Below are 26,731 nucleotides of genomic sequence, written 5' to 3'. Positions count from 1 at the left end.
TGTCTCGTCAAGATCGCCCCTACCATAAGACGAGCGAGGCTGTTTTCTCCTCGTCATCCGAAGGCTTCTCGCAAAAGAAACCTTGGCGCAAGGTTTCTAGACCCTTGAAGCGGAAGTCAGTCCCTTCAGGACAGGTCCAGCATCCTGGCTGTAGCCATTGGGACAGCTCTGACCCTTTGCAGTCGTCGGAAGACTGTTCGCCCGTTAAACGTAAGCGTAACACGGGCTCCGAGAGTCTCAGTAAAGGCAATGTTTTGCCGACACAGTCGTTACCTTCGTCTCGGCCCGTCCCGACTCCCGTTGATCCTAAATGGGTTGTCCTGCAGGATATGCAGACTAAGCTTGCCTCCCTTATGGAGGAGTATACCGTTGAACAGGTTCACGATGATCCTCGCCGTTACGCTGATCGAGACTCTGGCTGTCAGCCGCCCAAACGAGCTTTTACTCGTCCTTTTGACGTTATGAAACGTGATGTCGGTAGTTTGCCACGTCAGTCACGTGACTTGGATCCTCACTCGCTGCAGTCCCGTGTTGACTTTCAGCCGCTGCCACAGCCTAGTGTTGACGTTCAGCCGCTACCACAGTCTCGTGTTGACGTTCAGGACGTTCGCCAACCATCTCAGTTGCCTTGTTTTGACGTTGAGCGTCAAGCACCGCAGTCAAGGGTTGTTTTGACTGCTCAATCTAGGCAGTCAAGGCAGTCTCGACTTGACGTCGAGCGTCCATCAACTCCTGTTGTTGTTGCTGGTCAGTCCTCTCAGCAGCGACATGACGTCGCTTCCTTGACTGCTACTGCTGCTCCTTTGCTCGTGGACTTTGCCTGTCAAGCATTGCCACCGCGGCAGGTCTCTCCTTTGCTTGAGACTCAACAATTGTCGGACAAGGTTCCTTCAGATGAGGATGTTGCTGATCCTCCACCTACTGATATTCCTTTAGGTGTTTTATCAGACGGAGAAGAGCCTAAAGCTGCTCAACCCTCTATGGATTTTAAGAAAATCATGCTGATTTTTAAGGATCTTTTCCCAGACCATTTTGTAACTTCTGCTCCTCGTTCGCCTCCGTCAGAGTTTGCGCTAGGCCTAGCTACTTCGAAGCCTTCTTTTACTAAGCTAGTGCTCTCTCGCTCCTCTAAGAGGGCTTTACGTTTGCTAGGCGACTGGTTGGTTACCAGGAGGAGTTTGGGGAAGACGGCCTTTGCTTTCCCTCCTTTTAAACAAGCTTCTAGAGCGAGCGTCTGGTATGACACGGGAGAAGTTCTCGGCTTGGGAGTCCCTGCCTCTGCCCAGGGAGACTTCTCAAGCCTCGTAGACTCTCCCCGTCGCCTGGCCATGAGACGCTCTAAGATTTGTTGGTCCTCCTCGGACCTTGACCATCTACTTAAAGGGGTTTACAGGGCCTTCGAAGTTTTTAACTTTTTAGATTGGTCTCTAGGAGCATTAAGCAGGAAGATCTCGTCGGCCGACCAGGATGTTTCCGTGCTTATTATGTCCTGCATGGACAAAGCCATTCGTGATGGTTCCAATGAGCTCGCCTCTACCTTTACGGCTGGAGTCCTGAAGAAGAGGGAGACTCTTTACTCGTTCCTTTCGGCAGGAGTGACCCCCTGTCAAAGGTCGGAGCTTCTCTTTGCCCCCTTATCAGATGCCTTGTTTCCTCAACAGCTGATCAAGGACATTGCGGCTTCGCTGGTACAGAAGGATACACACGACCTGATGGCTTCTTCTGCTCGCAAGGGTGCTCCTTCATCGTCTTATGTCGTGAGACCCAAGATCGATACCCCAGCGACTAGGTTTATCCCGCCCTTTCGTGGCAGAGCCCCCAGCAGGGGAGGCGCTCGTGCCGACGGTAAAAGAGACAAGAGGAGAGGATCCAAGTCCTCCCGTGGCAGAGTCTGACTGCCCACGTCCTCAGACAGCGGTAGGGGCCAGACTGAACAACTTCTGGCAGGCCTGGGAGAAGAGGGGTGCAGACCAGGAGTCTGTGTTGTTGCTCAAGGAGGGGTACAAAATACCTTTTGTACGCAGACCTCCTCTAGTAACAGTTCCTTTAGACCTCTCTCCCAGGTATCGAGAGGAGTCAAGGAGACAGGCTCTACATCAGCAGGTGTCTCTGTTGCTAGAGAAGGGAGCGGTGGTGAAAGTCTCGGACCTTCAATCACCGGGATTTTACAACCGTCTCTTCCTAGTACCAAAGCATACAGGAGGTTGGAGGCCAGTGCTGGACGTCAGTGCGCTCAACGTTTTTGTTTTAAAAACAAAATTTACGATGGAGACCACGAAGTCCGTCCTAGCGGCGGTCAGAGAGGGAGACTGGATGGTCTCTCTCGACCTGCAGGATGCATACTTCCACATTCCTATACACCCAGATTCTCAACAGTATCTGAGGTTTGTTTACAGGAATGTGGTGTACCAGTTCCGAGCACTGTGCTTCGGCCTCAGCCCTGCTCCTCTCGTGTTTACGAGGCTCATGAGGAATGTGGCAAAATTCCTTCATTTATCGGGAATTCGAGCCTCCCTGTACCTGGACGACTGGCTTCTCAGAGCATCGTCCCACCATCGCTGTCTGCAGGACCTTCAATGGACATTGGGTCTGGCAAAGGAGTTGGGACTGTTGGTGAACTTAGAAAAGTCTCAACTGAATCCCTCCCAGGAGATTCTCTATTTGGGGATGGAGATTCGCAGTCTAGTTTTTCGGGCTTTTCCGTCTGCCACCAGGATAGAGCAAGTCCTGCTCAAAGTCCGCCTCATGCTGAAGAACGACCGTTGCTCAGTGAGAAAGTGGATGAGCCTCCTAGGGACTCTGTCATCCCTGGAGCAATTTGTCTCACTAGGGAGACTTCACCTTCGCCCTCTCCAGTTCCATCTAGACTCATACTGGAACAAGAGCAAGACTTTGGAAGCTGTGTCAATCCCGATCTCCGAGCCAGTAAAGACGTGCCTGAACTGGTGGGACAGCAACATAAGTTTGCGAGAGGGTCTGTCCCTAGCAGTCAAGAACCCAAACCACGTGTTGTTCTCCGACGCGTCGGATTTGGGTTGGGGAGCGACTCTGGACGGTCTGGAATGTTCGGGTCTTTGGACGTCGGATCAGAAGAGCATGCACATCAACTGCAAGGAGCTGTTAGCGGTTCACTTGGCCTTGACAAGTTTCGAGAGCATTCTTCGAAACAAAGTGGTAGAAGTCAATTCGGACAACACCACAGCCTTGGCGTACATCTCCAAGCAAGGAGGCACTCACTCCCACACACTGTTCGTCATCGCAAGGGACCTCCTCATCTGGTCAAAAAATCGAGGCATCTCCCTGTTGACAAGATTCATCCAGGGGGACTTGAACGTCTTGGCGGACTGTCTCAGTCGGAGAGGTCAGGTGATCCCCACAGAATGGACCCTCCACAAGGACGTGTGCAAGAGTCTTTGGCTGACTTGGGGTCAACCCACCATAGACCTCTTTGCCACCTCGTTGACCAAAAGGCTCCCGACCTATTGCTCTCCAGTCCCAGATCCAGAGGCAGCCCACATAGATGCGTTTCTACTGGACTGGTCTTACCTGGACGCGTACGCATTCCCTCCGTTCAAGATCATCAACAAGGTACTGCAGAAGTTCGCCTCTCACGAAGGGACAAGGTTGACGTTGGTTGCTCCCCTCTGGCCCGCGAGAGAGTGGTTCACCGAGGTACTTCAATGGCTGGTAGACGTTCCAAGGAGTCTTCCTTTAAGGACGGATCTCTTACGGCAGCCCCACGTAAGGAGTCTTCATCAAAGCCTCCCCGCTCTTCGTCTGATTGCCTTCAGACTATTGAAAGACTCTCAAGAGCTCGAGGTTTTTCGAAGGAGGCAGCCAGAGCGATTGCGAGAGCTAGGAGAGCTTCTACCATCAAGGTCTACCAGTCGAAGTGGGAAGTCTTTAGAGACTGGTGCAAGTCATCATCCATTTCCTCTTCCAGTACCTCTGTAGCCCAAATTGCAGACTTTCTCCTGCATCTGAAAAATGTTCGCTCCCTCTCGGCTCCCACTATTAAGGGCTACAGGAGCATGTTGGCTTCTGTGTTTAGACATAGAGGCTTAGATCTGTCCAATAATAAAGATCTCCAAGATCTCTTTAAGTCCTTCGAGACCTCTAAGGAGCGTCGTATGGCTACTCCTGGATGGAACTTAGACGTGGTCCTAAGGTTCCTAATGTCTGACAGGTTTGAGCCATTACATTCAGCCTCCCTGAAGGATCTCACCCTCAAGACGCTTTTCTTAGTGTGCTTGGTTTCGGCTAAAAGGGTCAGTGAGATCCATGCCTTTAGTAAAAACATCGGCTTTTCTACAGATAAAGCCACATGTTCGCTTCAGCTTGGTTTCTTGGCCAAAAATGAACTGCCTTCTCGTCCTTGGCCTAAGTCGTTTGATATACCTTGCCTATCAGAGATCGTATGCAACGAACTTGAAAGAGTGCTGTGCCCAGTTAGAGCTCTTAAGTTTTATTTAGCTCGTACCAAATCCTTACGAGGTGGATCTGAGGCCTTGTGGTGTTCAGTTAAGAAGACCTCTTTGCCTATGTCTAAAAATGCTTTATCGTATTTTATTAGATTTTTAATCCGAGAGGCTCATTCTCACTTGAGTGAAAACGATCGTTGCTTGCTTAAGGTCAAGACACACGAAGTCAGAGCGATAGCAACTTCCGTGGCCTTTAAGCAAAACAGATCTCTGCGAAGTATTATGGACGCGACCTTTTGGAGGAGCAAGTCGGTGTTCGCTTCATTTTACTTAAAAGATGTCCAGACTCTTTATGAGGACTGCTACACACTGGGTCCATTCGTTGCAGCGAGTGCAGTAGTGGGTGAGGGTTCTACTACTACATTCCCTTAATTCCAATATCCTTTTAATCTTTCTCTTGAAATGTTTTTAATCTTGTTTTGGGTTGTACGGAAGGCTAAGAAGTTTTTCGCATCCTTTTTGATTTGGTGGGTGGTCAAATATCGTTTCTTGAGAGCGCCCAGATTAAGGGTTTTGATGAGGTCCTGTTGTATGGGTTGCCGCCCTGGATATAACAGCTCCTGGGAGTCTTTCAGCATCCTGAGAGGATGGCTGGGCTTCGTGAGGAAAGCGGACTAACAAGACAGAGTAATCGTCAGAGTCAGCTTCCTCACCAGGTACCTATATTTATTTGGGTTTTGTTATGATATAACTGTCAAAAACTCTAAGCATATACGCCTTTATTGTATTAATACTGGTCTCTACCCACCACCATGGGTGTGAATCAGCTATTATATATTCACCGGCTAAGTTTAATATTTAAAAATGATATTTTGATTATAAAATAAATTTTTGAATGTACTTACCCGGTGAATATATAAATTAAAGGCCCTCCCTTCCTCCCCGATAGAGACCCAGCGGAATGAGAAGAACTGGAGCTGTTTACATGTATATGCGGTATCTGGCCGATAGTCAGCGCTGTGGGCACACCCGCAACTTTCATGGCGATCGCTCGCGAGTTTTTGTGTTTCTGTCGAGCCGTCCGAGACGTCAGCTATTATATATTCACCGGGTAAGTATATTCAAAAATTTATTTTATAATCAAAATATCATATTATTATTATAATACTAGACAGTATACTGAAATTATATTACTGTAGCAATATCCAGAACTGTACTTGCATTTTTTCAAATTGAGCAGTTTAGGTTTGTACAATATACTTTATTAAAAGGTATAGATGTAAACGAGAGAGTAGGTGATATTAATACTGCCAGTAATATGCTGTGCTTTATGGAAGAACATTTTCAGAAAATTGTAGAGTTCGAATACCTACATCGATGCAGGTTTGGAACCTGATGATCGTGGATAAGGTCTTACTGTATACAGTATATATATTTTTTATATATTTGCACTGAATGCAATATCTTAATTGTAATTTTGTAATAATGCATATCACAATCTTAGAAATTGCTCTGAATATTAAATGTGTATTAAGTAAACAAAGGACATTTTTCAGAGTATCCCAAGTTGCGAACTCAATTCACCAATTAACATAAATGAAGTATCTAGTCTGTGACTAGTAGTCACAGATAAAATCCTCTTTGTTTAATTAATTTTTACAATTCATCAAATAGAGAAATAAATATTGTTTAGGAAACTTGGAAACTTCTTGGTAGGTAAGTTCGAGGTGAGGCATAGCCTTTGCAACAGCACCTCCGAAAATTATCTTCTTATACTGTTTTGTCTTTTCCTCCACATCAGGTTTAATACTTCTTTTTTCTTTATATTTGTTTCACTAAATGAAAATAATCCTACTATTTTCTCTAGGTCTTCCTCGTGTGGTTGTTGTAGCTCAATTACTTCATCCCTTTCTTTTCTATATTCCTAGCAAAACAACAAAAAATATATAGAATCTTCCTCCTCGTTTTCACAAAAATTACAGTTGTTCCAACACGGAGTACTTACTTCGAACTACTTTCTTAGGAGAGTCTGGGAATCTCCTTACTCACCGACCAAGAATTTTGCGTAGTTTCTCCTCTCTCCGCTACCTTGCTGGGGCGCTCCGGGGCGGAAGGATACTCGCCCTGGGGCGACCCTGGGTCAGCGCGTGGGGTCGCGCTTGTTAGTCAGTAAGCGTCTGGTCGCGGCATTGATTACATCTCGCCGCTCTCTCTCTCTCTTATCCCGGACGATCACCTTGTATCCCACGTGTTCCTTTGTGTTCTCCTTACCTTGTCCCACGTGTTCCCTTGTGTCCCTTTCTCTTGTGTCCCACGTGTTCCTTTGTGTTCTCCTTACCTTGTCCCACGTGTTCCCTTGTGTCCCTTTCTCTTGTGTCCCACGTGTTCCTTTGTGTTCTCCTTACCTTGTCTCACGTGTTCCCTTGTGTTCCTTCTCTTGTGTCCCAGGTGTTCCTTTGTGTTCTCCTTACCTTGTCCCACGTGTTCCCTTGTGTCCCTTTCTCTTGTGTCTCACGTGTTCCTTTGTGTTCTCCTTACCTTGTCCCACGTGTTCCCTTGTGTTCCTTTCTCTTGTGTCCCACGTGTTCCTTTGTGTTCTCCTTACCTTGTCCCACGTGTTCCCTTGTGTCCCTTTCTCTTGTGTCCCACGTGTTCCTTTGTGTTCTCCTTACCTTGTCCCACGTGTTCCCTTGTGTCCCTTTCTCTTGTGTCTCACGTGTTCCTTTGTGTTCTCCTTACCTTGTCCCACGTGTTCCCTTGTGTCCCTTTCTCTTGTGTCCCACGTGTTCCTTTGTGTTCTCCTTACCTTGTCCCACGTGTTCCCTTGTGTTCCTTTCTCTTGTGTACCACGTGTTCCCGTTGTGTTCCTCACCTTTCCCTTGTGTGCTTGTGTTGTTGCATTCGCTTTTACCATGGAATCTCAGCGTCGCTGTCTCGGGCCTCAAGCTGGTAAATCTTGCAGGGCATGGCTCTCGACGCCCGAGGTTGACCCGCACACCTTATGCTCCTCGTGTCAGGAGAAGAGGTGTTCCCGGCCTCCATGTGCCCTGAGTGCGAGTCTTGGCCGGAGCTTCAGTGGACCCTTTACGCAAAGAAGAAGAAGAAGGCTTCTAAGAGGTCACCGAAGAAGTCAGGTCTTTCTTCACCGCTGACGTCGCCCTCGGCCCAGTCTGAGAGGGGTTCTCCTTTGCCTTCCCCTACGCAGAGTAGGGGACGAGGTATGTCCGTTTCGGGGAAACAGCCCATTGCCGTTCCCCCATGAGTCTGTTGTCAGGGATTCTGTGAACAAGGGGCCTGTGCAGACAAGTGGGGGTCTTCTAGTGTGGCGGGAGTGTGTGTGATAGACGAAGGCCTGGTGCCCGCAGGACCCGTCTTAAGTTAAGACCTGGTGTGGGGGAGCCCCGAATCAGCGCCCGCTCCCACGCCCGAAGAGTGTTTTTCAGGTTCAGCAGGTTCCGGGGGTGGCCAGAACAAAGAAAGGCGGCCCACGTGCTCCTCGGACCCCGACTCCATCGTATGGACGGCTCCTAGGATGCCCTTCAGGTCCCCCATGAGGCGGGAGGAGGAAATCGTGGGTTGGTTCACCCCTCAACCATCATCTGTTCACCCCCGGCGCCATCGGCCACGCTTCCACCGGACTTCATGGAGCCCGTGACCCCGAGTTCCAGACCTAGAACCCCCAGGAGGCTTGTGATAGAGACGGAGGAATCAGCTTCCTCGTAATCTTCGGACGAATTTTCCTACGAGTCCTATTCGTCGGATAGTTACAGTGTTCGGGACTCCAGGAGGAAGAGGAAGCGTTCCAGGAGGAGGAGATCAAGCCCACGCGACAGGCCGCCCAGGAAGAGGGCGAGGTCCTCGAGGAGAGACTACCGAAGGAAGTTGTCACCGAGGAAGAAGTATGTTACCGTTGTTCGACACCGTCGGGAATCCAGCAGGTCGGTTGCTGCTCTAGTGGCTGCTGGAGCTGCCCCCATTAACCTGCACAGGGTCTCTTCGGCTCCGCCCACTCGTCGGGTGCAGCCGTTGGCACACACTGTTACCCCGGCCCAGTAAGTCGACGACTCCACCCGTGTGTAGGGAACTCCCACGGGTTAGGCCTAGCGGCACAATCCCAGGATCTTTTGTCGCAGCAGTCCCGGCTAAGTTTCGGGATTCGCCGCTGCCACGACCATCAACCAGCGCCATCCGGGTGGGCCCGATAGGGAGTAGACCCATGACGGCTACCTCCGCTCCGGCGGCTCTACCCGTGATGGAGGCAGCCGCTCCATCACCCAACCAGGAGAGGAGGGAGGCCTCTGCGCCCACGGATCCCTCTGCGTTCGAGGAACCTTCCGACGCGGAGGTACAGTTAGTGGACGAGCTAGTGGTCTCAGGTGAGTGCTCTGCGGACGAGGTCTCGTCCTATTGTAAGGTGCTTGCGCTCATCCAACGGCACAATAGGTTGGACGAGCCTCAACCAACAGCTGAACGAGCTTGGCTCTCAGGTCTGGGCAGGATGGTAGACAACCCTGTCCAGAAGAAACCGTCTCTGACCCTGCCATTAGCACCCGATGTTGCCATGGGGATGGAGCACGTGGACTTTTACGTGTCAGGACCAAAAAATTCTTTGAGGGCACAGGGCTCCTTCAAACTCCTACCGGGTCTCAAGACCCAGAGAAAATTCTATGTGCCTGACGGTCACCACTCAGGGCCCCGTACGTTGGAGGAAGCGGTCGCTACCCTGAACCAGGGCAACTCGGACGAGCGTAGCCTGAACGCTCCGGTGGTCTTCTCACAAGCGGAGGCCACCATGATGGAGGTCACTGCTCAGGACATTGTAAATGTTACCTCTTGGCTGGATTGGTGGCCCTGTACGCTGGTAGGCTTCCAACTCTCGCACGACCTCTCAGTTCCGGACAACCAGGCTCTTCTGCAAGAATTGATCCGCTCGGGGGGTAAGGCGATGGAATTCCTGACGTTCCAGTCCCTTGCCCAGACGGCTAACTGGGTTCAGAGGAGAAGGGACACTGTCTTGAATAGATTACCCCGCAGGCTCCTTAAGCGAGAAGCGGAGTTCCTGAAGAATTCTCCCGACTGGGGTGAAACGGTGTTCCCCCTCCAGATGGTGGCGGAGACGATGGAGAGAGTCGGCAAGATGAAGGGGTTAGCCGGGCCCAGGCAGCAGTTGCCAAGGCGGCCCCGTGTGAGGAGACCTTTGGCGGACGGAGCCTACCCACCTACGCCTCCGGCTAGGCAGGAGGCACCAGTCTCCTCGGCCCTCCAGGAGGAGTGGTGCTCAACCTCAAGCCACCTATAGACCCAAGTTCTCAGGGTCAAGGAGAGGCCGGTCAAACCGCCTCCCTAGTAGGAGATAGGGAGAGAGGCCCCCTACACCTCCCCACGCCCCTGGTGGGGGGATGCCTCAAACATTATTGCCAAGCATGGCGGGACAACGGGGCCGACCCATGGACGGTGACTGTTCTCAGGGAGGGATACAGGATTCCCTTCCTGTCAGAGCCACCTCCGTTGATCCCCGAACACCGAGCAGGATGGTTGGCTCCCAACGACTCGGAGAGGAAAACAGCCCTGCAGGCAGAGGTGGAGGCTATGCTGAGCAAAGGAGCCCTGCAACCCGTACACGAGCCGTCACCGGGCCTCTACAGCAGGCTCTTCCTGGTGGAGAAGGCGACGGGAGGTTGGAGACCAGTGATCGACATCTTGGCAATGAACAAGTTTATCAGGAAAACCTCCTTCAAGATGGACATGCCGAAGTCGGTGATGGCAGCCTTGAGAAAAGGGGATTTCATGATGTCCCTGGATCTCAAGGATGCTTACTTTCAGATTTCCGTTCACCCCTCCAGCAGGAAGTTCCTCAGAGTAAAGTGGGGCTCCCAGACTCTTCAATTTCGGACCCTCTGCTTCGGTCTGTTGACAGCCCCTCAAGTCTTCACGTGAGTCTTCGCCCTGGTCTCGACCTGGGCACACAAGCAGGACATCAGGCTGATCAGGTACCTCGACGATTGGCTGCTGCTTTCAGCGTCAGAGGTAGCTTTAAAGGATCAAGGCATTCGCCTGGTGAATTTCTGCAAGGAGCTCTGGATAACAATCAATCTCAAAAAATCGCAGCTAGTCCCCACCACCAGGATGATGTACCTGGGGATGGTGTTAGATTCCCAGCTGGTAAGAGCCTTCCCTTTCCAGGAGAGGCTAGACAACCTGGACCAGGTGATTCGACCGTTCCTAGCCGCTACACCGATGAGAGCCAAGGATTGGCAGAGATTAGTGGGTCACCTGGTCTCGTTGGAGAAGTTGGTTCCTCAGGGCAGGCTCAAGCTCAGACCAGTTCAATGGAACCTGAAAGACCTCTGGTCAGTGGGAGAATCCCTGCAGAAGATAGTCCCGGTGTCCCCTTCCTCTAAGGATGCTCTCCTCTGGTGGTCCGACAGGAGGCATACGTTGAAAGGAATTCCGTTCGGCTCCCCTCCTCCGGAGATGCTGCTCTTTACGGACGCATCGAAGGAGGGGAAATGGTCAGTGGAAGAAAAGGCCCGGCACATCAATCATCTGGAGCTCATGGAAGTACAGAGGGCATTGGTAAGTTTCGCCCATCTCCTCCGGGGGAACTCGGTAGCCCTCATGTGCTACAACGCCACGGTGGTAGCTTACATCAAGAAGCAGGGAGGATTAAGGTCAAGGGGGTTGTGCAACCTCATGGCTCAGGTCCTAGAGTGGGCCGAAAGGAACGACATTCTCCTAACGGCCAGATTCATTCCCGGAAAAAGGAACGTCTTGGCGGACGGACTAAGCAGGACAGGCCAAGTAGTGGGCTCGTAATGGTCCCTTCACCCCCAAGTGGCACAGGAAGTCCTCCGTCGTTGGGGCTCCCCAGTGATAGATATGTTCACCACAAGGCTCAACGCGAAGCTCCCCGTATTCTGCTCCCCGGTACCAGATCCGACGGCAGCCTTCGAGGACGCCTTCCAGCACCCTTGGGACAACCTCGACGTCTATGCCTTTCCCCTCTTCGGGATAATCAGACAGGTTCTCAACAGGCTAAGACAGTCAAAGTCCACAGAGATGACTTTGGTAGCGCCCTGGTGGCCGGAGAGGGAGTGGTTTGCAGATCTTCAGGACCTATCCACCCTTCCTCCGTGGCCCTTACCGGCAAGAGAAGACCTACTAAGCCAACCACATTTCCAAAGGGTGCACGAAAACCCTCAGGGGCTGAGGCTACACGCGTGGAGGTTATCAAGCGCCTGTTAAGGAAGGAGGGCTTCTCGGACAAAACAGCGGATAGGATGTCGGAGTATCTGCGGAAGTCCTCTTGCGTTGTGTACCAGGCGAAATGGGCAACCTTTGTCAAGTGGTGTGCCACTCGGAATCTGCGGCCCTTAGACACTTCGGTCCGCAATATCGCGGACTTTCTAGTACACTTGAGGATGACTTGGGAGTCTCCATTCCAGCCATTAAGGGAGTTCGAGCGGCACTGGGCCAGGTGTTCCAACTCAAGGGCATCAACCTTGGCACCTCACGTCACATCTTTATACTCATCAGGAGCTTTGAGCAAACTTGTGACCCCTGCGCCTCGAGGGTTCCCCAGTGGGATGTAGCCAAGGTCCTCAAGGTCCTCTCACGGCCCCCGTTCGAGCCACTCAAAGATATTTTGGACAAGGATCTCACCCTCAAAGCCATCTTCTTGCTAGTCCTGGCCTCAGCGGAACAAGTGAGTGACCTCCACGGTCTGTCCTTCGAGGTGTCTCACTTGAAAGGGTGGAAGGACATGACATTCAAGTTCTTGCCGGAGTTTGTAGCAAAGACCCAGAACCCTGCAATTGCGGACCCTAGGTTCGAAGAATTCTCAATTCTGGCTATTCTGCGTTCGGACAACCCGGAAGACCTGCTCTTGTGCCCCGTAAGGACTGTCAGGAAGTACCTTAGTAGGACGGCCAAACTCAGACCGGCCATGAAGAGTTTGTTTCCACAGGCTCGGTCAAGATGGCAGTTTCTAAAAGCACTATATCCTTCTGGCTGCGTCAGGTGATAAAGAGGTCTTATGAGATTGAGGGCTCCACGGTGCCTGGGACCCCGAGACCCCATGATATTAGGGGCCTTAGCACGTCCTTAGCGTTTGACACCAACATGGCAGTAGGCCAGATCTTACGTGCGGGCAGTTGGGCTAGGCAGTCCACCTTTACAGCCCATTACCTCAAGGACTGTATGAGGAAGTCCCTGGATGCCTGCTCCATTGGGCCAGTCATTTCAGCTATGCAACAGGTTTAGTAGATTGGGCCTCGGGGTAGCCCGTGGGAAGTAATCGCAAGCGACACAGGTTCCTCCTTACTATCCCCCCTTCCTTGCTACCCTCTATTCCTTTCCCGAGACCCCATCCTTTATTCCCCATCCTTACATGAGAGAATGGGACGTTGAGGCACATCATGTCTGGATTATAAATAAAAGGTGAGTTGTACATAAGGTAGACTTTTGCGTGCTTTCCCCTACTCTCCTACCTCTCCCTGGACGTTTCAGACCTAGTCTCCTATCTAGGTCATGTACCCCGGTAAGTTTCGAATATTCCGAACTGTAAGCCACTCCCTCCTCCTAAAGTATAAGTCTCCTCAGAAAGTAGTTTGAGGTAAGTACTCCGTGTTGGAACAAATCACAAATTTTAAATATTTAACTTAGCCGGTGAATATATAGCTGCAACTCTGTTGCTCGACAGACAAAAAACTGTACAAAAAAACTCGCCAGCGATCGCTATACAGGTTGCGGGTGTGCCCATCAGCGCCAACTGTCGGCCAGATACCAAACTCCATGTAAACAAAGACTCAATTTTCTCTCTGTCGACGTGTCGACAAGACGTACTTTACTCGCTGTTGAAACCTGGAGTTTTTCCCATCATCTTTGGTGAAGTACTATATTCTGGTTTTGAGCTTTCGCTGTGCTGGGTTTTTCTTCAAATAAATCCTTGAACTCTTTTTTGTATCGGATTCATTGTTGATGACTTAGATCGTTTTTTGGAATTTTCCCTTGACCAATTCAAAATGGCTGACCTTTCACAAGTTCCCAAGTTTAGAAAATGCAATGCTAGGGACTGTTCTAGGCGTCTTCCGAAGGCTTCTCTCGACCCTCACACTGTTTGTTCCAATTGTCGGGGTAAAACCTGTCAATTGGAAGATCGGTGTGAGGAATGCGTGGGCCTTTCGGAATTCGATTTTATCGAATTTGAAAAGTACACACGCAGGCTAGAGAGAGATAGAATTAGGAGAAGTTCTTCTAGGTCGATAGATTTTTCCTCTCCTCATGCCCCACAACCTATTCCTTTCCCTGTAGTGGTTGTTCCTAACCCCCCTCCTAGCACTCAGGAACCATCGATGGCTGACATGATGCGTGCTATCCATGCCTTGGGGGAGAGAGTTGAGTCCCTTGCAAGTGACCGCAATCAACTCATGGCGGATGTTAAGGAGCTAAAGTGCCAAAGTGCCGCGGGAAGTGATAAAGTGCCAAGTGAAAGTGTTGTGAATAGTGTTGCGCTTGAGGGTTTGTCTGTTCGTGCCTGTCGTCCTCCTAGTCCGGGACCTCTTGCAAGCTCCCAAGCCCAGGGGAGAAGCAATGTCGTACGACGCATGGGTTTGAGAGGCCTTGATCAGCGAACAGACGTTCCCTCCATGGTATCAGGCGTATCTCCCCAAGATCGCCCCTACCTACGTAAGACGAGAGAGCCCATTTATACCTCGTCGTCTGAAGGTGTTTCTCATAAGAAACTTTGGACCAAGGTCTCACGACCTTTAAAGCGTAAGTCGGTCCCTTCAGGACAAGTCCAACGTCCCGGCTGTAGCCACTGGGTCAGTTCGGACTCGTTGCCGTCATCTGATGACTGCTCACCGCCTAAGAGAGGCAAAGCGGTACCGCTTCAGTCGCTAACCCCGTCTGTTGCCGCACCTGCTCCCGTAGACCCTAAATGGGCTTTGCTGCAAGACATGCAGTCCAAGCATACGTCCTTGATGCAGGACTTTCATGCGGAGAAGGTTGCTGCTGAACCTTCTGGCCAACAACCTTCCAAGCGAACGGTTGTGCGTCCTGTTGACGCTGAGGTAACCTTCTCGCGTCTACCAGTTGAGGTGGTTCCTCCACCGATGCGACCCAGTGTGGGTTGCCAGCCGCACGTTGACGTTAAGTGACGCTCGGAGGTGGTTGTTGACGTTCAGGACGTTCAACAACCATCAGAGGTGACTTGTTTTGACGCGGTGCGTCAACCTCCGCAACCCGGTGTGGTTTCAACTGCACAACCCAGACGGTCCAAACAGTCTCGGGTGGACGCTGTGCGTCCTCGCGCTACCATGGTTGTTGACAGTTTACAGACTGTGCAGCAGTACCATGACGTTGCATCCGGCTCCGTCACGCATGCACCAGTGCGACCGGACTCAGCGAACCAGACGTTGCCCACTCCGTTGCCGTTTCCTCATCAGTTTTCGGATGAGGAACTATCTGATGAGGATGTTGCTGAACAACAAGACGAACAACAGTCAGAACTGGACGAGCCAAAGGCAACTCAGTCGTCATTGGACTTTAGAAAAGTCATGGCTGTATTCAAAGAGTTGTTTCCTGACCAATTTATTTCTGTGGCTCCTCGTTCTCCGCCGTCAGAGTTTGTATTAGGCATGCCTTCTACCGCACCTGCCTTTACTAAACTCGTCCTCTCACGCTCATCAAAGAGAGCTTTGCGGCTGTTAGGAGACTGGCTAGAGTCCAAGAAGAGTTTAGGGAAGACAGCATTTGCCTTTCCCCCATCTAGACTCTCTTCTAGATCGAGCGTCTGGTATGCCACGGGAGAAGTTCTCGGCTTGGGAGTTCCTGCCTCTGCCCAGGGCGACTTCTCAAGTCTTGTAGACTCTCCCCGCCGCCTTGCCATGAGACGCTCGAAGATTTGTTGGTCACCATCGGACCTGGACCACCTTAAAGGGATCTTTAGGGCTTTTGAAGTCTAACTTTTTAGACTGGTGCTTAGGAGCCCTGAGCAGGAAAATCTCTTCGACAGATAAGGATATTTCTTTGCTCATTATGTCCTGCATGGACAAGGCCGTCCGTGATGGGTCCAATGAGCTTGCTGCCTCATTCACGTCCGGAGTCCTGAAAAAGCGAGAGTCTCTCTGTTCGTTCCTGTCTGCTGGAGTTACACCATGCCAGAGATCTGAACTTCTCTTTGCTCCCCTTTCCAAGTGCCTGTTCCCTGAAGGCTTGGTAAAGGAAATTGCCGCTTCGTTAGTTCAGAAGGACACTCACGATCTTGTTGCGTCCTCAGCTCGCAAAGCTCCCCCTTTGCCTGCATTATCCGCTAGACCGAGGATAGACACTCCAGCGTCTCGCTTTATTCCGCCCTTTCGTGGCAGAGCCTCCAGCAGAGGAGGTGCTCGTGCCGAAGGGAAGCGAGGGAAGAGGAAAGGACCCAAGTCCTCCAAGGGCAGAGTCTGACTGCCCGCAACTTCAGACAGCAGTGGGAGCCAGACTCAAGAACTTCTGGCAAGCCTGGGAGAGGAGAGGCGCAGATTCACAATCTGTCAAGTTACTCAGAGAGGGGTACAAAATCCCTTTTGTACGAAAACCCCCTCTAGCAACGTCTCCCATCGATCTCTCTCCCAGGTACAAAGAGGAAGAAGAGAGACTAGCCCTGAAACTGGAAGTGTCTCTTTTGCTAGAGAAGGGAGCGGTGGTCAAAGTCTCGGACCTTCGATCACCGGGATTTTACAACCGTCTCTTCCTAGTTGCAAAGAAGACAGGAGGGTGGAGACCGGTGCTAGACGTCAGTGCTCTGAATGTCTTTGTCACAAAGACGAAGTTCTCCATGGAGACCACAAAGTCAGTCTTAGCAGCGGTCAGAAGGGAAGACTGGATGGTCTCGCTAGACCTAAGGGACGCCTACTTCCACGTCCCCATTCACTCAGACTCCCAACCTTTTCTGAGATTCGTCTTCGAAAATGTGGTCTACCAGTTTCGGGCCCTGTGCTTTGGCCTAAGCACAGCTCCTCTCGTGTTTACGAGGCTGATGAGGAATGTGGCCAAATTCCTCCACTTATCGGACATCCGAGCCTCCCTTTATTTGGACGACTGGCTTCTCAGAGCCTCTTCCAGTCGTCGCTGTCTGAAGGATCTCAAGTGGACTCTAGATCTGACCAAGGAATTGGGACTCCTAGTCAATTTGGAAAAGTCGCAGCTGGTCCCATCCCAAACTATAGTGTATTTAGGGATGGAGATTCACAGTCTAGCTTTTCGGGCTTTTCCGTCGGCCCCCAGAATAGATCAAGCCCTGTTATTCATCCAGAAGATGCTGAAGAAGGAACGCTGCTCAGTCAGGCTGTGGATGAGTCTGGTAGGGACGCTGTCATCCCAGGAACAATTTGTGTCACTAGGAAGACTACACCTTCGTCCTCTTCAATACCATCTAGCTTTTCACTGGAAAAAGGACAAGACGCTAGAAGCGGTCTCGATCCCGATTTCCGAAAAGATAAAGTCTTGTCTGACTTGGTGGAAGGACAATATCAACCTAAGAGAGGGTCTTCCCCTGGCTGTTCAGACTCCCAACCACGTTCTCTTCTCGGACGCATCGGACTTGGGCTGGGGCGCGACACTGGACGGTCGGGAATGCTCAGGTCTGTGGAACTCGAGTCAAAGGAGCATGCATATCAACTGCAAGGAGCTGTTGGCAGTACATCTGGCCTTGAAAAGCTTCGAGTATCTCCTTCGAGGCAAAGTGGGGGAAGTAAACTCAGACAACACCACGGCCTTGGCGTACATCTCCAAACAAGGAGGTACCCACTCGCTGACGTTGTACGAGATCGCAAGGGACCTGCTCATCTGGTCAAAAGGTCAAGACATCTCCCTAGTAACGAGGTTCATCCAAGGCAACTTGAATGTCACAGCAGATTGTCTCAGTCGGAAAGGGCAAGTAATTCCAACAGAATGGACCCTCCACAAGGATGTGTGCAAGAGACTTTGGGCCACTTGGGGCCAACCAACCATAGATCTCTTTGCAACCTCGCTGACCAAGAGGCTTCCAATCTATTGCTCCCCAGTCCCGGACCCAGCAGCAATACATATAGATGCCTTCCTCCTAGATTGGTCACATCTGGATCTCTACGCATTCCCACCGTTCAAGATTGTCAACAAGGTACTGCAGAAGTTCGCCTCTCACGAAGGGACAAGGTTGACGTTAGTTGCTCCCCTCTGGCCCGCGAGAGAATGGTTCACCGAGGTACTTCGATGGCTAGTAGACGTTCCCAGAAGTCTTCCTCTAAGGGTAGACCTTCTACGTCAGCCACACGTAAAGAAGGTACACCAAAGCCTCCACGCTCTTCGTCTGACTGCCTTCAGACTATCGAAAGACTCTCGAGAGCTAGAGGCTTTTCGAAGGAGGCAGCCAGTGCGATTGCTAGAGCAAGGAGAGCGTCTACCATTAGAGTCTACCAATCGAAGTGGGAAGTCTTCCGAGACTGGTGCAAGTCAGTTTCTGTATCCTCGACCAGTACCTCTGTAGCTCAAATAGCTGATTTTCTCTTATACCTGAGAAAAGGACGATCCCTTTCAGCTCCCACTATCAAGGGCTACAGAAGCATGTTGGCATCGGTCTTCCGGCATAGAGGCTTAGATCTTTCCAACAATAAAGATCTGCAAGACCTCCTTAAGTCTTTTGAGACCACCAAGGAGCGTCGTTTGGCTACCCCTGGATGGAATTTAGACGTGGTACTAAGATTCCTCATGTCAGACAGGTTTGAGCCGTTACAATCAGCCTCCCTGAAAGATCTCACTCTTAAGACTCTTTTCCTGGTATGCTTAGCCTCGGCTAAAAGAGTCGGTGAGATTCATGCCTTCAGCAAGAACATCGGATTTTCGTCGGAAAAAGCCACTTGTTCGCTGCAACTTGGTTTTCTAGCCAAAAATGAGCTGCCTTCTCGGCCTTGGCCTAAATCTTTCGATATTCCCAGCTTATCAGAGATCGTAGGCAATGAACTAGAAAGAGTCTTATGCCCTGTTAGAGCTCTTAAGTTCTATTTAAAGCGTACCAAACCTTTACGTGGCCAATCTGAAGCTTTATGGTGTTCAGTTAAGAAACCATCCTTGCCTATGTCAAAGAATGCTTTGTCATACTTTATCAGATTGTTATTACGAGAAGCTCATTCACATCTGAGTGAGGAAGACCGAACTTTGCTTAAGGTGAAGATGCACGAAGTTAGAGCTGTAGCAACTTCCGTGGCCTTTAAGCAAAATAGATCTCTGCGAAGTATAATGGACGCAACCTATTGGAGAAGCAAGTCAGTGTTCGCGTCTTTTTACTTGAAAGATGTCCAGTCTCTTTACGAGAACTGCTACACACTGGGACCATTCGTAGCAGCGAGTGCAGTAGTGGGTGAGGGCTCAACCACTACAATTCCCTAATTCCATATCCTTTTAATCTGTCTCTTGAAATGTTTTTAATGTTGTTTTTATGGGTTGTCCGGAAGGCTAAGACGCCTTTCGCATCCTGGTTGATTTGGCGGGTGGTCAAAGTCATTTCTTGAGAGCGCCCAGATTAGGGGTTTGATGAGGTCCTGTTGTATGGGTTGCAGCCCTTGATACTCCAGCTCCTTGGGGTCTGTCAGCATCCTAAGAGGATCGCGAGGCTCCGTAAGGAAGACGTACTTATAAGGCAGAGTAATCGTCTAAGTCGACTTCCTTACCAGGTACCTATTTATTTTGTTTTTGTTATTTTGATAACTTCTAAAATGAAATAAAAACTCTTAGCTCATAAGATGTAAACATATTTAACTGGTCTCTACCCACCACCCTGGGTGTGAATCAGCTATATATTCACCGGCTAAGTTAAATATTTAAAAATGATATTTTAATTATAAAATAAATTTTTGAATATACTTACCCGGTGAATATATAAATTAAATGACCCTCCCTTCCTCCCCAATAGAGACGCAATGGGACGAGAAGAAAATTGAGTCTTTGTTTACATGGAGTTTGGTATCTGGCCGACAGTTGGCGCTGATGGGCACACCCGCAACCTGTATAGCGATCGCTGGCGAGTTTTTTTGTACAGTTTTTTGTCTGTCGAGCAACAGAGTTGCAGCTATATATTCACCGGGTAAGTATATTCAAAGATTTATTTTATAATTAAAATATAATTTTTAAGTAATTTGTATTTTTCCTCGAACTACTTTTGGGTTATGGCCCTCCCATCCTACCTTGAGTATCTTTTAGGAGTTCGAGGAGGACTTGAACATACTGACTAACAAGCGCGACCCCACGCGCTGACCCAGGGTCGCCCCAGGGCGAGAATCCTTCCGCCCCGGAGTGCCCATGCAAGGTAGCGGAGAGAGGGGGAACTACGCAAAATTCTTGGTCGGTGATTAAGGAGATTCACAGACTCTCCTAAGAAGAAAGTAGTTCGAGGTAAGAACTGTTAGAAAAAATACAAATTACCGGTACTTAAAATTTGTGATTTTACATTGCCCCCATTGTGTCTATTTACAATGTTTAGTTTTAACAAATTAGTTCTTGCAGTAACCTTATAAATTGCTTAAGAAAGCAGCTTAAACATCTTTAAATAAGTACCGTACTTATTGAAGTAACTAACTGCTTTTCAGGTAAGCTGACTTCCAGCACTGTGCATAGCTGATTTGCCTCCAGCATGCATCCTGATTTGTCTCCACATCTACACTCGGCTGAATGTAATAAACTCATAGAGGAATATCTAGCTTGCCACAATGAGGTAAGCAAAAGTTGCTTTCATATCCGTTAATACATCAACGTCAGTCATGAATTTATCATACTTCATTCATTTAACTCCTGTTCGCAATGAAATAAAATACACTACCTGTTATGCTCCTAGTTTTGGTTAAACTGAATTTCTCACTAAGTGTTATTCAGGTTAAAGAAGAAAATTAATGAAGTAATTTCTATGTTGATTTTAAAAGGCTACAGTAGTATATAGATTCTGAATTGTGGAAGTATACCTTTGAAACAGTTTTTTTTTTCTTTTAATCAATCATTGGGTTGTTATGGGTTTATATAGATTTTGAAATATCGAAGTATAGTACAGTATATGTGTAAAAATCACGAAAGCTGACACGTTATGAATATGAAATGTATTATAGCCCCGAAAGGAAAAAATGAAAAGACTTGATTGGAGTTAGTACTTTCATCCACTCAGGACATTATCAAACTCTACAATGAGAATACATATACAAAGACATCGTATTTATACAGGAGAAGGGGATCCAACAGCTGTCAGTTTCTTAATAATTTTTTTTATCTAAAATCTGACTTTTAAATATTTAACTTAGCCGGTGAATATATAATAGCTGAGCCTCCGGCGGCTCGACAGAAAAAACACACAAAAACTCGCGAGCGATCGCTATGAAGGTTGCGGGTGTGCCCACTAGCGCCAACTATCGGCCAGATACCGTATATACATGTAAACAGACCCAATTTTTCTCTGTCGGCCTTAACGACAAGACGTATCAAAACTCGCTGTATAACCTGGAGTTTTCTCAACATATTTGGTGAAGTACTTCCTTTTGGTTTGAGCTTTCGCAGTGCAGGTGTTTTATCTTCAACTTAAATCTTGAACTCGTTTTTGGATAGATTTAATTTTTGATGACTTTGGATTGTTTTTTTGGACTTTCTTTGACTTTTAAATGGCCGACCCTTCCCTTAGTACGGAAGTGTGTTTTAGGCTTTTAGCAATTATCTTATCACGTTATAAATTAATTATAGATTTTCCTCTATATATTTTATATCTCAATCGCCTTTATTAGGCCTCTTCGATTAGCTTTCCATTTATAATAAACATCAAGATAAATTTTAATGATTTGTTTATATGCGACCTTTCCTATTCCTCCTCTAATCCGAGAGTAGGCGGTCCTAACTTGGAAACCGAAGTTAAACAACGTTGAGCCCTTTCAATCGTAAATAACTTTTACAGAGCAAATGATTTAAAACTTATTAAATGAATATTTTTTAGTAGATATTTTATGAAAGATTTTCTTTGAATAGTCTTCGTACTGTTTCAAAGATGAACTAACGTTTAGTTTATTTATGCTACGCAGTTTGCGCTCTATCGTTACGATAGAGAGAGAGAGAATCACGGTTTCACTTTGCAGAAAGAGTAAATCGATTCTGACGTTTTGTTCATTCTTCTTTCAAACTTAAATGTTTTAAATACTATTTTAAAGGAACTTGTTAATTGAAAAACCTTTCAGTTTTTTCCTTTGGTCAAATAACCTGTTTATTGACGAAAGGTAAGTGGGCTCTTCTCTTCGGTGCTAAATCAAGAGAGAGAGAGAGAGAGAGAGAGAGAGAGAGAGAGAGAGGAAGAGAGAACGTTCCGATCTTTATTCTCGTCCCAAGCGAGTAACGTTGTTCTCGAGTCAGTTTTTTTTTACTCTCGTCCCTAGTCTCTGTACGGGGAGAAAGGATAAAACGTTTTTAGTTTTTATTCTCGTCCCAAGGCACTGTACGGTGAGAGATTAAAAACGTAGTTTTGAATGAACTAGTGTTTAGTCTCCTTCCCAGCCACTTATCTTTTTATCTTAATATATGTTTACTGTTTTTTGCTTGTATTAATGTGCTTACATTATACGACTGATTTCGCAATTATAACCTTTTGATGAGGGTAGAATTGCGTGCTTCAGGTAGAAATCAGTTTTATTCATACCTAATGTGAATTGTTGAAAAATTCAATTTCAGTGAAGTAAGTGCAAAACAGAAAATCGTAGTGATAAAGTGATAATTGCGCAAAGTGTTATCAGTGTTGCAACCGAGGGTTCGTCTGTTCGTGCCTGTCGTTCGCCTAGTCTGAGACCTCTTGCAAGCTCCCAAGCCCAGGGGAGAAGTAATGTCGTACGACTTATGGGTTCGAGAGGACTTGATCAGCGAACAGACGTTCCCTCTATGGTTTCAGGCGTGTCTCATCAACACCGCCTCTACCATAAGACGAGCGAGACGATTTTCTCCTCGTCATCCGAAGGCTTTTCGCATAAGAAACCGTGGAACAAGGTTTCGAGGCCCTTTAAGCGAAATTCAGTCCTTTCAGGACAGGTCCAGCGTCCTAGTTGTAACCATTAGGACAGCTCTGACCCTATGCAGTCATCGGAAGACTGCTCGCCGCCTAAACAAAAGCGTAACACAGGCTCCGAGAGTCTTTTTGTAGGCAAGGTTTTGCAGTCACAGACGTTACCCTCGTTTCTTACCGCAACCATTCCCGTTAATCCTAAATGGGTTGTACGGCAAGACATGCAGAATAAGCTTGCCTCTCTTATGGAGGACTATTCTGTTGAGCAGGTTCACGATGATCCTCGCCGCTTAGCTGATCGAGATCTTGGCCGTCAGCCGCCCAAACGAGCCTTTGCTCGTCCTGTTGACATTGACGTTACAAAGTCACGTCAATCGTGTTTTGTAGAGCCTCACTCGATGCAGTCCCGTGTTGACTCTCAGCCGCTTGTGGACGTTCAGCCGCTGCCGCTTGCTCTTGTTGACGTTCAGGACGTTCACCAACCAGCATAGTTGACTTGTTTTGACGTTGAGCGTCAAGCACCGCAGTCAAGAGTTGTTTTGACTGCTCAGTCTAAGCATTCAAGGCAGTCTCGAGTTAACGTCGAACGTCCTCCCGCACCTGTTGTTGTTACTGGTCAGTCCTTTAAGCAGTTACATGACATAGCGTCCTTGACTGCTACTGTTGCTCCTTTGCGTGTGGACTCTGCTTGTCAAGCATTGCCACCACGGCAGGTCTCTCCCTTGCTTGAGACTCGGCTATTGTCGGACAAGGTTCCTTCAGATGAGGAAGTTGCTGATCCCCCTCCTACTGATATTCCCTTGAGGACTCTGTCAGATGGAGAGGAGCCTAAAGCTGCTCAGCCCTCTATGGACTTTAAATAAATCATGCTGATTTTTAAGGATCTTTGTCCGGATCTTTTTGTAACTGCTGCTCCTCGTTCGCCTAAACGTCAGAGTTTACACTAGGCCTAGCTACTTCGAAGCCGTTGTTTTATAAGCTAGTGCTCTCTCGCTCTTCTAAGAGAGCTTTACGTTTGCTAGGCGACTGGTTAGTCACCAGGAGGAGTTTGGGGGAGACAGCCTTTGCTTTCCCTACTTTTAAGCTGGCTTATAGAGCGAGAGTCTGATATGACACGGGAGAAGTTCTCGGCTTGGGAGTTCCTGCCTCTGCCCAGATAGACTTCTCAAACCTCATAGACTCTCCCTGGCGCCTGGCCATGAGACGCTCCAAGATTTTATGGTCAACTTCAGAGCTAGACCATCTCCTGTTAGGAGTTTTTTTTTCGAGCGTTTGAAGTTTTGCTGTACAATTATGTCATGCATAAACAAGGCTTTCAGGGATGGCTCCAATGATCTGACAGCCACGTTCTCTGCAGGAACAAGTCCCTCAGGGATGGCTCCAATGATCTGGCAGCCATGTTCACTGCAGGAGTACGTAAGAAGCAAGTGCGCTCAATGTGTTCATTGTCAAGACAAACTTCATGATGAAGTCTACCAGGCTGTCTTGACAGCATTAATGGAAGGCGACTGGATGGTCTCTCTCGACCTTCAGGAGGCATACTTCCACATTCCTTTACACCCGGATTCCCAACCGTTTCTGAAGTTTGTTTACAGGAATGTGGGGTACCAGTTTCGAGCCCTGTGCTTTGGCCTCAGTCCTGTTCCTCTCGTGTTTACGAGGCTCATGAGGAATGTGGCAAAATCCCTCCATCTATCGGGGATCCGAGCCTCCCTGTACTTGGACGACTGGCTTCTCAGAGCATCGTCCAGTCTTCGCTGTCTGCAGGATCTACATTGGACGTTGAGTCTGGCCAGGGAGTTGGGACTTTTGGTCAACCTAAAAGTCCCAACTGATCCCATCCCAGATTATTCTATATTTGGGGATGGAGATTCGCAGTCCAGTTTTTTTTTTTCGGGCTTTTCCTTCTGCCACCCGAATAGAACAAGCCCTGCTCGAAGTTCAACTAATGCTGAAAAGAGAACGTTTGTTCAGTCAGGAGTTGGAACAGTCTCGTAGGGACTCTCTCATCCCTGGAGCAGTTTGTCTCACTAGGGAGACTACACCTTCTGCCTCTCCGGTTCCATCTAGCCTCTCTCTGGAACTAGGACAAGACGTTAGAGACGGTATCATTACCAGTCTCCGAACCAGTAAAGGCATGCCTGAAATGGTGGGACAGCAATATCAGTCGGAGAGAGGGACTATCCCTAGCAGTCAAGAACCCAAACCACGTGTTGTTCTCAGACGCGTCGGATTTGGGTTGGGGTGCGACCCTGGATGGTCGGGAATGCTCGGGTCTGTGGACCTCAAGTCAGAAGAGCATGCACATCAACGGCAAGGAGCTATTAGCAGTCCGCTTGGCCTTGATGATATTCGAAAGCTTCTTCGAAACTAAGTGGTAGAGGTCAACTCAGACAACACCACAGCTTTGGCGTACATCTCCAAGCAAGGAGGCACACACTCCCTCACGCTGCTCGAGATCGCAAGGGACCTTCTCTTATGGTCAAGAAATCGAGGCATCTCCCTGTTGACGAGATTCATCCAGGGGGACTTGAACGTCTTGGCAGACTGTCTCAGTCGGAGGGGTCAGGTGATACCCACGGAATGGACCCTCCACAAGGACGTGGGCAAGAGTCTTTGGGCTACTTGGGGTCAACCCACCATAGACCTCTTTGCCTCCTCGTTGACCAAAAGGTTACCAATCTATTGCTCTCCAGTCCTAGATACAGAAGCAATCCACTTAGACGCGTTTCTACTGGATTGGTCTCTTCTGGACTTATATGCATTCCCACCATTCAAGATAGTCAACAAGGTACTGCAGAAGTTCGCCTCTCACGAAGGGACAAGGTTGACGTTGGTTGCTACCCTCTGGCCCGCGAGAGAGGGGTTCACCGAGGTACTTCAATGGCTGGTAGACTTTCCAAGAAGTCTTCCTCTAAGGGTAGATCTGTTACGTCAGCCCCACGTAAAGAATGTCCATCAAAGCCTCCCCGCTCTTCGTCTGACTGCCTTCAGACTATCGAAAGACTCTCAAGAGCTCGAGGCTTTTCGAAGGAGGCAGCCAGTGCGATTGCAAGAGCGAGGAGAGCTTCTACCATTAGAGTATACCAGTCGAAGTGGGAAGTCTTTCGAGACTGGTGCAAGTCAGCATCTGTGTCCTCGTCCAGTACCTCTGTAGCCCAAATCGCAGATTTTCTTTTACATCTGAGAAAGGGTCGCTCCCTTTCAGCTCCCACGATTAAGGGCTACAGGAGCATGTTGGCTTCGGTCTTTCGACATAGAGGCTTAGATCTTTCCAACAATAAAGATCTCCAAGATCTCCTTAAGTCTTTCGAGACCTCTAAGGAACGTCGTTTGGCAACTCCTGGATGGAACTTAGACGTGGTCCTAAGGTTCCTCATGTCAGACAGGTTTGAGCCATTACATTCAGCCTCCCTGAAGGATCTCACCCTCAAGACACTTTTCCTAGTGTGCTTGGCTTCGGCTAAAAGAGTCAGCGAGATTCATGCCTTCAGTAAGAACATCGGCTTTTCTACAGAAAAAGCCACTTGTTCACTTCAACTTGGTTACCTGGCCAAAAATGAACTGCCTTCTCGTCCTTGGCCTAAATCTTTTGATATTCCTTGCTTATCAGAGATCGTAGGCAACGAACTGGAAAGATTATTATGTCCTGTTAGAGCTCTTAAGTTCTATTTAGCTCGTACTAAGTCATTACGAGGTAAATCTGAGGCATTATGGTGCTTAGTTAAGAAACCATCATTGCCTATGTCAAAGAATGCTTTGTCATATTTTATCAGATTTTTAATACGAGAAGCTCATTCTCACTTGAATGAGAAAGACCGATGTTTGCTTAAGGTTAAGACGCACGAAGTTAGAGCTATAGCAACCTCCGTGGCCTTCAAGCAAAATAAATCTCTGCAAAGTATTATGGACGCAACTTTTTGGAGAAGCAAGTCAGTGTTCGCGTCATTTTACTTAAAAGATGTCCAGACTCTTTACGAGGACTGCTACACACTGGGTCCATTCGTTGCAGCGAGTGCAGTAGTGGGTGAGGGTTCTACCACTACATTACCCTAATTCCAATATCCTTTTTAATCTGTCTCTTGAAATGTCTTTAATATTGTTTTTTGGGTCGTACGGAAGGCTAAGAAGCCTTTCGCATCCTGGTTGATTTGGCGGGTGGTCAAAGTCATTTCTTGAGAGCGCCCAGATTAGGGGTTTGATGAGGTCCTGTTGTATGGGTTGCAGCCCTTAATACTTCAGCTCCTGGGAGTCTTTCAGCATCCTAAAAGGATCA

The 26,731-nt window shown here is 48.6% G+C and overlaps 1 protein-coding gene across 5 annotated transcripts in view; it reads left to right on the top strand.

Annotated features, from left to right (window-relative positions):
• LOC137647156 (protein Abitram) overlaps positions 1–26,731 on the top strand; it is a 69,865-nt gene that overhangs the window by 11,438 nt on the left and 31,696 nt on the right. For 4 of the 5 annotated variants that reach the window (XM_068380434.1, XM_068380430.1, XM_068380432.1 and 1 more), the window contains exon 2: positions 20,027–20,151. The exons of the other annotated variant lie outside the window; for it this stretch is intronic. The gene's annotated coding sequence lies outside the window, so the exon portion shown is untranslated. The remainder of the gene's footprint in view (positions 1–20,026; positions 20,152–26,731) is intronic. 5 annotated transcript variants of the gene reach the window in all.

The sequence above is a fragment of the Palaemon carinicauda genome, chromosome 9, assembly GCF_036898095.1.
Source record: "Palaemon carinicauda isolate YSFRI2023 chromosome 9, ASM3689809v2, whole genome shotgun sequence".
In the NCBI taxonomy this organism is placed as follows: Eukaryota; Metazoa; Arthropoda; class Malacostraca; order Decapoda; family Palaemonidae; genus Palaemon; species Palaemon carinicauda.
This window is presented reverse-complemented; position numbering and strand designations above follow the sequence as displayed.